Genomic DNA, 15977 nt, shown 5'->3' on the forward strand with positions numbered 1-15977 from the left:
CTTTCCTGCTCCTCTGATGCTGCTTGGCCTGCTGTGTTCATCCAGCTTTACACCTTGGTATCTATGATGGATGAGCAAAAACCATTTAGTCCATCTATCGAGCAAGTCTCATGCAACCATACTGCCTTGTGCATCACAATTTGCAGTCCGCTCCATTTCAAATTTATGAGATTCACTAGGAGGTGAAAAGTCCAGATATAAACCCAGGTTAATTTGGAGGGAAGAATATCTGAAAAAAAAATCTTCTCTGACCCTTTTTTCTCAGAAAGAACAATTGATCGGAGTTAATGATTTATTTCCTGTTTTCATTTCTATATTATAGGCATACATTAACTACCTAAACATTTTACTTTTCTTGGATCCTTTTTGGAGAAAGAAAAGAACAATCGCACCAGATGTCTCAGGGATGAAGCATAAACTTTCTAACATTTTGAATGCTTTGGCTAGTTGCTTGCAGAATAAGGCTAAGAGAGATGCTAGGAAACCAGTAAAATGCATCCATTCCTGGGCACACTGTACCAAAGACAAAGATCAGAGAAAAGGTGGGGGGTGAGGGGGCGAGGGGGCAGATAGAGGGAGAGAGAGATAGAGAAGCAAGCTGACAAGAAAACAGTGTTAGCTTTAAAGGTCAAATATCGCTCTTGTCGGTATGAAGCCTAGAGAAATAATCTAATCATTTTGAAAACATTGTATCTACGCGAAGCAGTAAGGAACCATCAGAGGGAAAAAAGTTGTCATATTTGTCTCTTCAACAAATAAAAGTTTCCAACTTAATCTGCAAGGTTAACGTGATTCTCAATGAAAAACAATGGGAGCTTTAATGCGCTGAGTATCTTTTAGTTTTTTGATGACACTGTGCTTTCTGAGGAAACAGAGGGTGCTGTGACATTTCTGCCAATAGTTTCATCTGATGTGTTAAAGTTGAATCTTTTTTACATTCACTCTACAAGTATTTGGAGTTGTCCTGAACTGAGCCACATACATGATGATCTTTCATGACATCTCCATGGTTACCATTCATGTCACTCTTTGGTCAGCCGTACAGAGGATTAAGAAGTTGTTCCTCTATCCCTGCCAGTCAGTCTCTCAGATAATTAATCCCAAACTAGTTTTCTTAAAAGGACATTTTTGTTCAAAGACATCAGAATGATGGACAACAGGCCCCGAATTTGATGCTCTGGCATTTTCATTCTATAGTTACACACACAGTGCCCTCAAAGCTGTGTTGCAAAGACCAGGAAATACCAAGTGTTGACTCAGGGTTGGACTTGCATGAGCTGATCCCAGCCAAGGCAAGTAATAGGAATGTTGTACCTGGCCATTGTGCATCCAAGTGTTCTTCCCTACACTGACTATGATTTGGTAAACCTTGCTAGTTTTAAATTCTTCACTGTATTCACTGGCATGGAAAATATTTGTTACCAATTTCTGCTTGGTCTTGTTGGTTGATAATGATGATGATGAGGCACCTTCTTGAACCACTGCAGTCCATGTGATGTAGATACATTCACAGGTTTTATTCAAACTATCTGCAGCTTGATACAATTAAGTGGCTGGCTCAACAATTTCAGAGGGCAGCAGAGTGTCAAACACATTGCTCTGAGTGTGAAATCAGATGCAGGCTAAACCAGATAAGGATGGCAGATTTCTTCCTCGAAAGGACATTAATGAAGCAGATGGGCTTCTAAGTGACCATTCACCAGTTTCATGACTATCAATACTGAGATTAGCTTTTTAAAATTCTTTTTATCAATAAATCTAGAATAAAGTCCTCTAGGCGCCATGCTGGGGTTTGCACTTGTGTCTCCAGAACATTAACCCATTGGATTACTAGCTCAGTAACATCGCCACCCTGCTCCCATTGACCCAGAAACATGTCTATCCAGTGAGAAGAGAATTATACTGTGTTGCAAAGCTTTGTGTTATTGAATAGCTCCAAAACCACTTGGGCATCAAAATGAAATAATGGGCAGTTGAATATGTTTATAGAGCGAAGAGGAGAAATCAGGTAAGGAAAACTCAACGTAGAAATGACTTTTACAGTGGATCAGGGCTGGGAAGGTGGTGAGATAAATTCATTGAGGCCAAGGTTCAACACAGACACAGCAGACAAATGGAATTGAATATTTGGTGCTGTGCTTTAAAGCCTTTGATCTTTTTTCTGTTCATGGGTTGCTCCTGTCACTAACAAGGCCAACATCTATTGCCATCCCTAAATCTGCACCGAATGGCTTGCTCGACCATATCAGAGAGTAGTTAAGAGACAACCACGTCGCTATAGGTCAGGAGTCACAGAGAGGCTAGATTAAGAAAGGCTGGAAGACTTTCTTCACTGAAGGGTATTAATGAAACAGAAGGGTTTTTACAGCAAACGATGATTGTTTCATGTCGCCATCACTGAGACTAGCTATATATTCCAGATATTTAAAATTAAATTTGATACCCCAGCCATCATGGTGTGATTTGAACCCATGTCCTCAGAGCTGATGGGAGAATTTAAATCTGATTTATCAATAAATTTGGAATACAAAAGTTAACCTCAGTATCGATATTTATAAAACTAGTGAGTAGTCTTTAAAAACCTGTCTGGTTCACTAATATCCTTCAGTGAAGGAAATCTGCTGTCCATCCCTGGTCTGGACAACATGTGACTCCTGACCACAACAATGTTGTTGACTTTTAAAGTCCCTCAGAAATGATCCTGGCAAGCCACTTCATTGTATCAAACTGCAGAAAAGTCAAATAAACCCTGTGCCTCCATCATTTGGACCACAGTGGTTCAAGAACTTGTATTGTCATCATCAATCAACAAGGGCAAGAAGAAATTGGCAATAAATATTAGCTCAGATTTCTAGTCCATTGACATTATCACTACACCACCATTTCCCCTGAAGTATTAACCCCATCCTGCACTGCCCTCCCACCCCCTGAGATGACTTTCTAGACTTTGTGCCCGGGACATCAGTTACCCTTTGGGGTAGGTTTGAATGCTATTCCCACCAATTTGCAAAAATTGAACATCTAAATTCATACTTGAAAAACAACTGAATGAATGAGCTATCAAAGTGGATGCTAGCACTTATAGAACCTGTAAATTTGTAACTTTATGACAGAAGTAAAATAGACACCAAGCTATGAAATGTCCCCTTTCACAACCTCAATACATCCCAAAGTACTTTGCAGCCATTCAGGAACTTTTGAGATGCAGGCACTCTTGCAATTTCGGAAACATAATGGCTTCCACAAGCAGCAGAGTGATATGACCAAACAATTAGTTGTAGTGATAGTGGTCAAGGGGAAACGTTGTCCAGGACACTTGGGAGAACTGTCCTGCTCTTCTTCAAAAATTAATCCCATGGGACATTTTTGCATCCAACTGCACAGGTAGACAGGGATTCAGCTTAATGTCTCATTCAAAGGACTGCAATTCTGACAGTACTGCATGCCTTGCACCTTCACAAGAGGTAGTTTTAGTTTTTTCAGTCCCCATGAAACATCAGAAATTTTATCATAAAGGGCAGTGGGGTATGCTGCAGGGTGTTATGGAGCATTAGGTTATTCGTCTTATGCATACGAACTTATCTTGCTTAAGAAGACAATTATTTGTGCTGTTAGATACAATCCCCCATGGCAGAGAAACCAAGAAACTGTAACAATATGTCATTTCCTGGAGGAATGCACAGAGAGAATTGTTAATTGATATTTTTCATTCAACCCATCTTCAAATTTATCTGGAAAAATGTTCATCGTAAAATATAAAACACCCTTTTCGAACCACCATTTCTCCCAACAGCAATCCTGATAAATCTGAATAGATTGCCAGTTTAATAGAGATATTTTAGTGATGTGCATGAGGTTAGACTGAGAGATCATTTCATATAGGACACAAGCAGAGGAAGCTCTCATTTATCCACTCAGTCTTCGTTCAAGCAGTTTCTTGAAGTGAAGGGACAGTGTGGTACTGCTATATAACCAAATTGCCTTCAGTATTGCTCTCCATATTTATTTTTTAAATTTATCCTCATTATTTCCAATTCCTTCATATTGCCTCACACAACTTGCCAGCAGAAGGTGACAACACAAAGGCTTTGAGTGAAGACCCCTCTTCATTTGTTCCCCTGGAGAAAGGTCTGATAATACATTCAAAACATGTTCAATCACACAATATACATGCGAAATGGCCAGCACTTCATTCACAAACAATGGTCAGCAAACAACGCAATGGGCTGGCTGCATGTTGAAAATGGGTGTTTGGTCTCCAAGTGTGAAAAGTGGATGATCAAAACTCAGGTGAAGGGAGGCTCTGATTAGGAGAGTGGCAATGATCAGACAAGCAATGGGTCTCAGAAAGCACCGCGGGTAGGTCTTGTGACAAAATAGTTATGTTTGCTGACTGTTATTAACAACAATGGCAACAGCAACAAGGATAGAAAATGATTGAATTTAGGAACTCACTCCCAAGGCTTTGCTGATGTTCATTAGAACTGACTGCCAATGAGATAATTTATTGTAGATAATCTCACTTTGAGATTATCAAACCATGTAATAAAATACATCCTGAGCAAGCTCTTTTTAATCTGAAAGTGATAATCTCAAAGTGAGATTAAAATTAAAAGTGAGATTAAAAGTGTAATAAAATACATCCTGAGCAAGCTCTTTTTATGTATAGTGAGCTGACCCAAAATTTATACCAGTAATATCATGTGATATTTTATCTCTGTTTCAAGTAATTATCTTATGTTCAAATAAATCTGACTTTTATATTTGCCCTGAACAATTCAGACTGGCAGTGTCGTATTAATTATGAACAAAAACAAAGTTGCTGGAAAAGCTCAGCAGGTCTGGCAGCATCTGTGGAGGAGAAAACAGAGTTAACGTTTCGGGTCCAGTGACCCTTCCTCAGAACTGATGGTGGCTGGGAAAACGTCAGTTTGTATGCAGAAAGTAGGGAGGTGGGTGCCATTACACAGCCCCTGTTGTTAGTCACTAACAGTCCCCATTAACAACTATTCACTCTCCCAACCCGATCATTAGCAACTCCTTTGTCTGTCCAACTGTGTTTCTCTCTCTTTGGGCCCTATCCTATCGTTTACTCCCTACCCCACCCACCTCCCTATTTTCTGCATATAAACTGACGTTTTCCCAGCCACCATCAATTCTGAGGAAGGGTCACCAGCCCCGAAACATTAACTCTCTTTTTACCTTCACAGATGCTGCCAGGCCTGCTGAGCTTTTCCAGCAACTTTGTTTTTGTTCTTGATTCACAGCATCCGCAGTTCTTTTGGTTTTTATTTTCAGGAGGGAGTTGGGTATATCTTTGAAAAGAACGTTTGTTGGGTTGTGGAGGGGAAATAGAAAAGTGGCACTAATTGAATAGCTTTTACAAAGAACCAGCACGGACACAAATTACCTCCTTCAGTGCTGTAAAATTCTACTGGGTGAAAATTGGTAAAAGAATGCAGAATAGCAGTGGGCATTAAATCCTCCACTCCCAGAGGAATGGGATATATACTCATGTAATTCACGTAAACAAAGATTTGCTGTTCAGAGGTTACATGCTTGAATTCCTTTAAACATGGATTAGTAGGCAAAAATTCCAGATTTTCTCAGGCGCCAACAATTAATGGCAACAATGGTATTAATTATCTTTTAGAAAAGGCAGGTGACCATAGTGATTTCTGGTGCATGATACATAAAATTAAAAGACAGTTGTTAGCACAATAATGCACAATTGAATTCAGCTGCAATCAATTCAGGCGATGTGTCCGTTTATCGAAAACATAGTCAGATCTTCAAAGCAATGTTGCAAAATTGATGTTCTGATACTTTCTCAGTTAACTGGAGATAAGTGGGTTTCTTGGAGTTACTGGAATATGGAGTGCTTCTCCATTGGGGCGTATTGAGGCTGGGGGTATGAAGCTTCCATTGATAAGTAGCAGAAAAGGCTGTTTATAAAAGGATATGGGGAAATGGGATTAGAGTAGGGAGTTCTGATTGAAAAGCCAGTCCCGGCAGGCTCAACAGGCCAAATAGCCTCTATGGCTGCTGTAAATTCTGTGACAATACTGCATGATTCCAGTGTACTGTTAAGAATTGCAGAAGGAACAAACCTACAAACCAATTGAACTAAAGGCCTATTTTAGTGCTGTGAGTCCCATGTGTAACGGAGGACACAAGCTAGATCAACTACAGTGGGAGAGAAGACAGGGTAAACCATATGTAGGTGGAAAGGGAAAACCGGGGACGATAAGAATTCCACATTTTCTGGTCTGGAGAATGTGATATAAGTTGGGAATAGATATAACGAGCCTTCAGTTTAATATAGGGAAGGCACTGGAGGCTGGTTATGATGATATCCTTAGAGCTTTGGATGAACAAGAGCTTGATGGAAAGTTAAATGGAATCAGGTGATACTGACTGCAGTGTTATCGGGTTTTACATCCCAGCAATGAATCGAAATAAAAATCTATCTGAAATTTATACCTTTAGTTCCAACTGTGTGGTTCAATGTGACTTTAAGTTCAGTCTTGTGATGTACACCAGGTTATCTTGCTCCAATTGCTGCGGCAAGTTCATTATTGTATTCAAATTTTGGGTTTAATAGATCACGTTTTGTTGGCTGTGTTATAAAGATGAACTTTTTTTATTCCTTCAGGGGTATGAGCATCGCTGGCTAGGCTGGTGTTTATTGTCCATCCCTAATTGCCCTTGAGAAGGTGGTGATGAGCTGTCTTCTTGAACCGCTACAGTCCAATTAGTGTAGATAGACCCAAAAAGCTCTTAGGGAGGGAGTTACAGGATCTTGACCAAGCAATATTGATGGAATGCTGACATATTTCTAAGTCGGGATCATGAATGTCTTGCTGGGGAGCTTACAGATGGCGGTGTTCCTATGTGTCTGCTGTCCTTGTCCTTCAAGATGGTAGCGGTCTTGTGTTTGAAAGGTTCTGTCAATGGAGCTTTGGTGAATAAGTGCAGTGAATCTTGTAGATGACACACATTGTTGTCATTATGTCATGGTGGTGGAGGGATTGAATGTTTGAGATATGGTGCCAAACAAATGGGCTGGTTTTCCTGCATGGTGTCAAACTTCTTGAGTGCTGTTGGGACTGCACTCATCCAGGCAGGTGGGGAGTATTCCATCACACTTCTGTCTTATGCTTTGTAGAGGCTTTGGGGAATCAGAAATCACTTGTTGCAGGATTCCTAGCCTCTGACCTGTTTTTGTAGCCACAATATTTATATGGTTATTCTAATTCAGTCTCTCATAAACTGTGTAACCCAGGATATTGATAGTGGGGTTTCAGTAATGGTAACACCATTGAATGTTAAGAGGCAGTGATTAAATTGTCTCTTGTTGGTGATGCCCATTACCTGGCATTTGTGAGGCATGAATGCTGCTTACCCCTTGCCAACCCAAACCTGGATATTGTTCAGACCTTGATGCAATAAACATGGACTGCTTCAGTATCTGAGGAGTCCTAACTGGTGCTTAACATTATGCAATCATCAGTGAATATCTCCATTTTCAACCTTATGATGAAGGGAAGGCCATTGTTGAAGCAACTGAAGATGGTAAGGCCTGCAACACTACCCTGGGGAGCACCTGCAGAGGTGACCTGGAGCTGCGATAAATCAGAAAATGCTGGAAACACTCAGCAAGTCAGGCAGCATCTGGGGAGAACTAACTTCTCAAGTCGATAATCTTTTATCAGCTCTCCAATCACATGTGTCAACTCAGTAGAAGAGTTTCTAGTTCCACAGCTTAATGGAAAGTAGGGGGTGTCCATTAAAAACTGAAATACTAGGCATACTACACCGTAGCATCTAATTACCTCCACCATCCCCAGCACATGCCATGAAGGAAACATGTTCATGACCAATGTCTTCAATGTTAGCATTGCTGGCAAAGGCGGCAGGCCACTTAGGTTAGTTAGCTATGCGGTTAGTATGTAGTTCAGAGTAATGGCAACAACATAGAGTTCAAACCCTGTTCCAACTAGGTAGGCATAGGACCTGCCTCTTTGCCCTCCCTTGAGTAAACTCATAGCAGAAACTGTGGTTTAGCGCCCCTCGCATAATTGAGAATGTAACTCAAAGAAGATCAGAGCAAAAAAGCAGACTATCCTCAATCCAGAGGAAGGTGATGGGGAAGGAGCAGTGGGGAGTGCATTCACTGCAGATGGTAGATAAACTGTAAGCACAAAAATCACATTACAGACAACCACAACAATCTGTATTTATACCACAACTTTAACACAATAAGACCTGCCAAGGAGTTTCACTGCAGGATAATCATACAAGGTTTGACACTTGCATAATAGCAAAATATTGTCGATGCTGGAAATCTGAAACTAACACAGAGAACACTGAAGAAACTCAGCAGGTCTGGCAGCTTTGGAGAGAGAAACAAAGTTAACATTTTGAGACCAGTATGACTGTGCTTCAGAACTGAGGTTCTGAAGAAGAGTAGTACTGGATTTGAAAGGTTAACTCTTTCACTCCACTTAGTTTTACTATGAGCCACATTTTAAGACATTTGGTCAAAGTTTTCAGTCTTAAGAAGCATCTTAAAGGAAAAGGGAATCGTGGAGAGGTTTGTGAGAAAATTCCAGAGTTCAGGCCCAGCAGGTACAGCATTCAACAGTGCAGCATGGAAAATCAGAAGGTGCGTAACAGGCCAAAATTGGAAGACAGAATAGACTTGAGGGAGAAAAAAAAAAGAACTGCAGACACTGGAAATCTGAAACAAAATCAGAAATTGCTGGAAAAACTCAGCAGGTCTGGCAGCTTCTGGGGAGAAAAAGCAGAGTTAACGTTTCGGGTCTGGTGAGCCTTCTTCAGAATAGGAGATTTGAGAATACAAGCTGGATGAAGACATGGAGGTTGGGAAGGGAAGTCCATGGAGGAGATTTGAAAACATGCCCAATTACCAACCCATCCACAGACCTGCCCGGCCTCACGCGAGTGGCCAGCTTTTGTTTGTCAGCCTGTTGCTTGGTCATGGCGATGGGATAACCCAATCCTGAGCTGGCCCCACTCAAAGCATGGTAACAGCAGGGTGGGGGTCAGAACAGGAGCACAGCCCCCACCTGCCCTTAGTTGAATTCCTTTCTGCTCCCTACTCAATAGAATGGTTTGTACTTTTGTTTTACCTACTTATGTCAATACAGGTTGCAATATTTGTAAATTAAAGTACAGCCTGGGGTTAGTGTTTGACTTGTGTGAGAACCTTGCCCACATCAGGTGTGGCTCACTCACTCTCACCTCCCAATCCAGGGTTCTAGATTCGAGAAGACTGACATCTGAGCTCACACCCAGGTGCTGGACTGAGGGGGTGCCACACACTCGAAGGTGCTGTGGAGGAATAACTACAGACTGGCTCGCAATCTCAAAACTGCCCACGTTCTTTAGCTGACTGGTGAGATAATCTCGCTTCGTGGCCGAGGACAATTTTTTTTTAAACAATATATTTTGAAAGCCCACTTGATTTCCCACCGCTCATCGCGTTATTATAATTTTTTTTTCTCTCTTCGATTGGGGTGGGGAGGTTGGATTTAGCAGATGCCTCTCAGCTCCTCCCTCAGCCCCTGATGCATCACTGTGGTACTGAGAACAGGCAGCGAGAGATGCTGGCTGGAGACGTTAAGACTAGATAGGGTGCTTGCTGTGAACTGACAAGACGCACAACTGGTCCGAGATTGAGCTAGAGGCAGTGGTAATCTCCAGTGTCCTCTGCATCCGAAATCGGACAGAGTCCCAGCACCTGGCAAAGCGGCGGTGATTCGCAGGTACCGCGTTTTCACAACAGGGCAACGTTTGAACGGGCGATATTTAGCCGATGGGTTACAATGGTCACGTTTTAAAATCTGTTTTTTTGTCCGAAATATTTCTGACGCGGGTTATACCCGACCACTTTGCCGGGTTCGATCCCTCATCTCAGCGCCCGAGTGAAAACTGCGTCTGTAATGTTGGTAACGTTTTAATGGTGAACGGGTCAACTCTCTCTATCGACGTTTTGTCTTTGGGACCGTCTGTCGATTTATCCTTCTCTCATCCCCTCCAAAAAAATGGAATATTTAATGGAAACTGTCGTTTAAATTGTTAAAAATTAGGAAAGTTTTTTTTTCTCTGTGTCGCTAGCCGGACCTTTTTTTAGGGAGAGGTGAGGCAATGAAACAGAATCTATATATTTTTTAACCTACAGCTAACGTTGCAAACAGTGAACGATGAAAGCATGGTTAATCTCCAACCCAAGCAAGGAGGAATGGAGGCAGTGGATATGCGGGTTTTGTTTTTGGTGAGGGTTTGGTTTTAACTGAATGGCATGAAATTTACACGGAGTTAATTTCCTGTAATTGAAGTGTTCGGGGCGGGAGGAGACAGAACTGCAATTAATTTGGTTTAAAAGGAGCGAGGATTAAAACAGAGGATTCAGGGTGAGGTCATTGCGATTACTAATCACTGGGAGACAGGGCTGAATACCAGTCTAAGAAGGGCAAGCAAAAAAAAATCCATTTAAAACAAAAAAAAGGCGAGGTAGAGCGAGGAATTTTGATTTTGAACAACCGGATAAGAATTCTGACCGGCGAACTTCAACAATGTTCTCAAATGAAATACAGTTTGGCGCTTACCTTTTAAAATTTTTTTTTCTACTCATGAAGCGAACTCTCTCAGAAATATCTTCTTTCTTCAAACAGGAGAGACGATTTCAGAAGTAGATAAACTATCTGGAGTTGTATGGAGTGTGAGATCGGGATGAGGGGGCTAGTGCTGGGGAGGCGAAATTGTCCACGGGAGATTTATCGCCGAACTGTCGTCTTCAGATCTAAGCGGAACACACACTCGGTGAAGTTAAAGTGGAAACGGCGAGACAGTGGGATGTTTCAGGCAGGGGCTAATGACGGAGCCACCTAAAGTTTTGTTATTAAAAAGCCAGGGTGAAAGATGGAACAAACTAGTGGTATTATCGATAAGAGATAGCAGGAACTGCAGATGCTGGAGAATCTGGGATAACAAGGTGTAGAGCTGGATGAACACAGCAGGCCAAGCAGCATCATAGGAGCAGGAAGGCTGACGTTTCGGCCCGCTGTGTTCATCCAGCTCTACACCTTGTTATCCCTAGTGGTATTATCGAATGATTTTGGGCTTCTGAGCTATTACTTTATTTTTGTTAAATCTTTTCAAATCTCCAAAGTGCCCAAAGAGTCCAGGGATGCGCGGGGCTAGGTGGGATAGCCATGGGAAATGCAGGGATACAGGAATAAGGAGACGGGATGGGTCTGGGTGGGATGCTCTTCGGAGGGTCGGTGTGGACTCGATGGGCCGAGTGTATGGATTCTTTTCCAACGTATGGTAACTCCGTACCTGCGGGGTACTGAAGCACACTTGAAGTCTAGCCTCCAGTGTTAAGCTTAGCTGTGCGTGACAGCTGCAGTTTGTGTCCTTCTGATTATCACTGATCTTCTGGCCTGGCCACCCAGCTAGTCAAAAAAAGTCGCAACCGTTCAATTTCAAGGTGTTTTTTAAAGGTTTTATTCCTCGCTGGAGAGGGCTCAACCCGAAACCTTTAACTCGTTTTCCCTTCACAGATGCTGTTTAACGCTTGTACATTGCTGGCATACTTTCTTTTTGTTTTTTTTGTTGAGACTTTTGGTCTTGGAAGACTTTTATCCCCCTTTTTGTCTGGAGACAATGTTTTACCCCCGTTCATAAACTGTGAAATTATTTTGTGGAAAATAATATAGATATTGGTGTAAAATTAATTTGGGTCAAGTTATGACAGACATTAATGAACCCACTAACATGACAATCGGAAAGCTCACCTCATAGAGTCATACAGCACGGAACCAGGCCCTTCGCTCAAACCAGTCCATGCCAACCATAATCCCAAACTGAACAAGTCCTATCTACCAATGCTTGGGCCATTTCCTGCCAAACATTTCTTATTCATGTACTTATCTAAATGGCTTATATGATGTAACTGTAGTCACATTCACTCAGACTTATAGAAACAGTCTTGGATAGGCCCAAATAGAGATTTGAGAATACTATTTGAGAACAAAGAAAAGTATCTTCAGGACAAGTGAGCACAGGTGCTAAGCCATTGTCCCCATCCATCCCTGTAGTACTAACTACACGTATAACATTTGCAAACAGTTAAGGGAATGTGCAAAGATGTGTAGGTTAGGTGGATTAGCCACGCTAAGTTGTTCCGTATTGTCCAGGGATGTACAGGCCAGGTGGATTAGCCATGATAGAAACAGAGTTATGGGGATAGGGTAAGGGAGTGGTTCCGAATGAGATGCTTTTCGAAGAGTCAGTGCAGACTCAATTGGCCAAATGGCCTCCATCTGCTCTGTAGGGATTCTATGATTCTATGAATTAATACTTTGTCCAATGTTACAACATAAGACAACTTTAATATGGTCTGTGAAGGAGTCTTTTTAATTTTCGACTGCAAACTCAAAACAGCAGGAGAATCCACTGCCACAGTAGAGAAAGATGGAATTTATGAAAGTATTAGAATTTCTGAATGATATCACAACTCTGGGATTATGAAAGGTCACTTTTGCGCTCCGGATGCAAAACATCAGGAGCCAGATGGCCTTTTCAGAGTTTTGGGCATCAAAGAATGGCAGTTCAATATGCAGCCTGCCTGAATTTTCTGTCCTACAACCAGATGAAAAGCAGACAGGGTAAAAGGGGAGCTCTCTGCCCTGTGGAACAGGTTGTGTAATGGTATAACAGATGTACACTATCCCACAACCCTACCAATATCATGCCTCAAAAACTTAGCACTTAATAAAAATAACACCTCTGTGAAAGAGCAAAAATACAAAACCATAAATAAAACAAGCATGCTGCAAAATATTCCCATTCATCCCATCAAACTTGCTCCAGTCAGTAACATCATGGCTGCTTTTGTCTTGGTCTTAATTCCACTTTCTTACTGTTAGTACGTTGACCCTATTCATCAGTCACCAAAACATTACACATTTTTGTAACTCATTATTGTCATAAATTTCCAAATGTGCTATTAATCATATTCAACAGCTTTAAATGTGCCCCAATCTGTTAAAGGGGCATTGAACTCCCAGGATCACTTTGTTCTTGCATGTGATAAAGTGAGTAATTTGTATATCAAAAACGCCACTGCATTATATCTCTATTCAGTTAGTTGATCCCTGCTCCTGTCCCCTGCTCTTTCCCCATGGCCTTCCTCATTTTCCCAGGCAGTGACAGAATTCGGCATGGTCACAGTTACCATTTTGGTTGAGACATTCAATCAAAGCCTGTCTGCCCTTTCAGATAAAAGACCAAAAGGCACTGTTGAAGGGAGGGTCTCTCTGGTGTACTGGTCATTATTTATCCCTAAAAGAATATCACTAACACATCATCTGATCATTGCATAGACATACGTAGAACATACATGGTATATGTTGTGGACATGTTCATAAGACCATTTCAGTTGCCTTGATGGGTTCACTGCCACAAATCCTTCTTACTGGTATTAGTCTGAATTATTAATACCAAATGGGGAAGGATGCCCACATGAAGCCCTTTGCAGAGATACTCTTGGTCTTGTGAACATAATAGGTTTATTACATAATACTTAATAGCTAGTAAATTACTGCTGAGTTACATGTTAAGTTAAACCTGAGGTCTCACAAGAGACTGAAGTTTGATTAGCTTCAACTTTCTCATGGCAATGTAGAAATAAAGTCATATTGTGGCAAGATTCAAGCACCAATTTTACACCATACCAATCCAGAAGTATTAAGTTAAATGCTAAAGTAGTACCTCTCTCAATTAGCTTCAAAGACTGGCAGTCATTGTTCTATAAGCAGACACAGTGGTATTCCTTAGTCAGTGTTACCATATTATAAACAATTAATTTGCTTTGCCTGTGATATTGCCGCAAGCAGGAAACATTGATGGGGAATATGAGGAGTTCCTGCATTTCCTGAAATAATGGCAAATGCCTGAACCGTCTAGATATGGAGATGGCATTTCCCTATAATGTCCCATCTGTCGGAGGCAAAATTTTGCTCCCTCAATGACCATCCTGTTATATGCCTCAAGCCACAACCTTCTAATAGAAGATGGCTCCACTTGGTGAGTCCTAAACCAGGTGTTAATTTTATTAAAGAAAGAAATATCAATAATAAATACAGTAGGGTATTCAGGAGAAGCAGGAAGTGGATTAGGAATATGAAGCCTGCCACTGCAGGGAATGGTTGAAAGGAATAGTATAACAATAGTAAGGAAAAGTTAGGTAAGTACATGTAGGAATGAAGGAATGAGATGAAGAAGACTGGGACAGGTGCATGTGAAGCATAGACTTGTAAGGCCCATCTCTGTGATGTAAACACTGCAGTAAAGAAAATATTACAATCAGCAACTTAAAATTCCATCATTTTAATTTAATTTTAGTTCAATTATTCAAGGGATGATGTCAAGAAGGGTAGTTGAAATATGAAACTCTCTCCCACAAAATCCTGTTGAGACTGAACACCAATTGAAAGTCCACACACTGTGATTGATCGATTTTTGCCAGGCAAGTGTTATGAAACTAAGGCAGGCAGACGGAGACAACCTACAGATCAGTTATCAGCTAAATGAACAGCAGAAGGCTACAAGGGCTGAATGACCTCTTGTGAGAGAATCTAATACTCGGGGTCATAGTTTAAAAATAAGCACCCACCCATTTAAGACTGAGCTGAGGAAACTTATTTTTCTCTGAAGGTTGTGAGTCTTTAGAATTCCCTTCTTCAAAGGCAGTGGATGCAGAATCTTTAAATATTTTGAAGGCAGATGTAGACAGATTCTTGCCTTCAAAGGAACTGAAAGATTATCAGGGACATGCAGGACTGAAGAGTTGAGGTTGAAATTAGATCAGCCATGATCTGACTGAATTGCAAAGCAGGCACAAAGGCCGAATGGTCTATTCTTGTTCCTTGTTCAAATATTTGTATGAATTTTATTGTTCCTTTTTAATATTTCATATTGCCGAACATTTTCTCCCTCGGTTTCACATTTACTTTCTGAAACTTCTATTTTATATTTAGGAGGTTGAAACAAATTTGGAAAAATGGAACTTTGATTATTTTAGTGTACTGGATATGTTAAAAGCCTAATAATTTAGACATTTGCCACAAAGCTTTAGGGAAATAGTGGATGTTCATTGTGCTTTGGTCTTAGATTTGGACTGAGACAGCCTAATCCCAATCCACAAGAGACTTGTATATCAACAGCCAGTCAGATTGGACCTTTGTACCATTGAGTCTCTGGTGGGTTCCAACCCAAGTTCTGAAAATTGAAAAGCCAGTGACTAACCCTTAACTTGTTTATTATTTGTACTGAAAACAACACTCCTGACAGCTACAAAGATTCAGTCCTGCAAGAGAGTTTGATGATGAATAGTACTGCAAAGAAAAATTGTGAATGACTTATATGCCATAAGCACCACGTACTCTTTATCCAGTGAATATATCACTATACAGATGTTTTCTTTCCTTCAATAAAGGCTCCTTACCCAGCTACTAGTGTCAAGTTAGCTAACAATGTAGCAAGTCAAGTGTCTACAGTTCCACAGAATCAATTCATTGAATATATATTTATTTATTGCTGCTTAGAAAACTTCAGTTTTGTGATAGAACTAAGCTAATAAGGCAGGTCACCAGATCCGAAACGTTAACTCTGTTTTTTCCTTCACAGATGCTGCTGAGCTTTTCCAGCGACTTTGTTTTTGTCGACGCAGACAAAAAATCAGCGCAGGCTTGGAGGGCCGAAGGGCCTGTTCCTGTGCTGTAATTTTCTTTGTTCTTTGTTCCTAATAAGGCAGGTGTTCAGTGGCAGCGAGAATGCATTGAAGCTCTGGGTTATGTTAAAAAAAACTGTTGTTAAATTGAGTCTCGACCCTTTAGTCTGAGTCAAAAGATTATGTGTTCATATCTCACTCCAGAGACTGCAAC

The 15977-nt window shown here is 41.0% G+C and overlaps 2 protein-coding genes across 2 annotated transcripts in view; both read left to right on the forward strand.

Moving 5' to 3' along the window:
- Window positions 1-15977, forward strand: part of LOC109935584 (microtubule-associated serine/threonine-protein kinase 1-like) — a 340839-nt gene that overhangs the window by 221129 nt on the left and 103733 nt on the right. The window lies entirely within an intron of this gene.
- The window catches only part of rtbdn (retbindin), a 54212-nt gene continuing 47831 nt past the window's right edge, over window positions 9597-15977 (forward strand). Inside the window, exon 1 of the mRNA XM_048617902.1 lies at window positions 9597-9791. The gene's annotated coding sequence lies outside the window, so the exon portion shown is untranslated. The remainder of the gene's footprint in view (window positions 9792-15977) is intronic.

The sequence above is a fragment of the Rhincodon typus genome, chromosome 38, assembly GCF_021869965.1.
Source record: "Rhincodon typus isolate 14 chromosome 38, sRhiTyp1.1, whole genome shotgun sequence".
Taxonomy (NCBI): Eukaryota; Metazoa; Chordata; class Chondrichthyes; order Orectolobiformes; family Rhincodontidae; genus Rhincodon; species Rhincodon typus.